This window comes from Melanotaenia boesemani, chromosome 3, assembly GCF_017639745.1.
Source record: "Melanotaenia boesemani isolate fMelBoe1 chromosome 3, fMelBoe1.pri, whole genome shotgun sequence".
NCBI classification, from domain to species: domain Eukaryota; kingdom Metazoa; phylum Chordata; class Actinopteri; order Atheriniformes; family Melanotaeniidae; genus Melanotaenia; species Melanotaenia boesemani.
The window spans coordinates 2,461,125-2,463,307 of NC_055684.1; positions in this window are offsets into that span (position 1 = coordinate 2,461,125).

A 2,183-nucleotide genomic window follows, 5' to 3' on the forward strand; every position below is an offset into this window, starting at 1 on the left:
AATAAACATGAACATGAACATGAACATGAACATGAACATGAACATAAACATAAACATAACATGAACATGAACATGAACATGAACATAAACATAAACATAAACATAACATGAACATGAACATGAACATGAACATAACATAAACATAAACATAACATAACATGAACATGAACATGAACATGAACATAAACATAAACATAACATAACATGAACATGAACATGAACATGAACATAACATAAACATAAACATAACATGAACATGAACATGAACATGAACATGAACATAAACATAAACATAACATAAACATAAACATAAACATAACATGAACATGAACATGAACATAAACATAACATGAACATGAACATGAACATGAACATGAACATGAACATAAACATAAACATAAACATAACATGAACATGAACATGAACATGAACATGAACATAAACATGAACATAAACATGTGAACACAACGCAGGCTGTAAAGATTTACATGGTTAAATTCCTGCTGAATATGAATTTCCCAGAAGTCTCTGTGGTCTTTATAGAGTTGATAGTAAATTATTTGAACAGGTCTGGGTTTTGGAATAAACTAATTAAATAAATTACATAAACTTAATCTCTTGTTACAAGTGGAAGTTGGAGCAATAGCTCTCTTCATCATAAGTGAACTGAATAAACAAAAGCGATTTACGATTTTTTTATTTTTTTTTTACCAAATGACAGAATGAATCTAGATAAGAATCTTTTTACTGTCCCAGTATGAACAGATGTGCTTTAACAGCTTCGTCCAGCTGTGAGTGAAAGTATAAAAAGTAATACACCTGGAAAACCATATAACTAAGAAATTTACCTTAAATAAAAATAGTCTCAAAAAAACAACAACTTTAAAGTAAAAGAAAGAGAATTAACCTCAAATAGAAAAAACTCAAGTAAATAAATAGACTTGAGCAGAATATAAGTTAATAAAACTTTACAAAGTCAACATATAACCGCAGTTATTTTCAGTATTTCCAGTATTAAAATTTACAGCAGAATCAGGTGGGATGGATGAAAGAAAAGGCTTTACTACAGCTGCTTTTAGTGTGAGCATGCTCTCTCCATGCTTCCATGTGTCCAGTAACATGCATGGTGGGTTAATTATTCATCCCTAAACCAACCCTGTAAGTTAAACTGGATTTATTCTGGTGCAACGTATTAAAACTGTAAAGCCGACGTCTGAGAACGGTAGTACTGGCGTCCATGTCCCAATGTCAGAGTCCATGCCGAGTCCTTCCAGTCTGCGTCCATGCCACCTCTGTGCCAAGTCCATACTATGTCCATGCCGAGTCTGTCCAGTCAGCGTCACTGCCGAGTCCGTCCTGTCAGCGTCCATGCTGAGTCTGTCAGTCAGCATCCATGCCAAGTCCGTTCAGTGTATGCCCATGTCCATGCCAAGACCGTCCAGTCAGCGTCACAGCCGAGTCCATCAGGTCAGCGAGTCTGTTCAGTCTGTATCCATGCCAAGTCCATCCAGGTCCATGCCGTGGTCCATTCAGTCTGTATCTGTGCCGAGTCCGTCCTGTCAGCGTCCGTACTGAGTCCGTCCAGTCAGTGTGAATGTTGAGCCACAGCTAAGAGCTTTAACAGATGAAAGCATTATAAATCTGTGGTCAGATTGGGGACGTTAAAAGCGTCGCATAGCTTAGTTTTGACAAGACAAAATGTTCCCCAGAGCTAATATTTACAGCAGAGAAGCATTTTCGCACTAGACTCAAGTCGAGCAGGATGAGCTCCATAAGTGCTTTGCATCAATTTAGCCAGCTAATGTCCAAGTCTGATGGAGAGCTGGGAGATAAATAAGGCAGAAATCTAATGAATCTGTTGCTTCATTCTGTGTTGTTGTAAGCCTCGTTGGACGTGATGATAGAGAAGTCCAGCTGGCTGGATCAGCCTCATGGCTTAGTGTAAACACCCTGACATGGTGCAGGTGTCCTCTAGCACGATGGAGGGAAACATCAGAAGGGAGCAAGGCTTCGGGTGCAGGTCAAGGGCCCCCATCTAAAGTCCTGATCAGTGCTGCAACCCCCCAGCGATCAGGACTGTCCAGCCTGGAGCTGCGCAAGGAAGCGTTGTAAACCAGACGCTGACCAATGACCCTACTGTCAGACTACCTACGCCTACAAAGGAAGCCTCTGATGGATGAAGA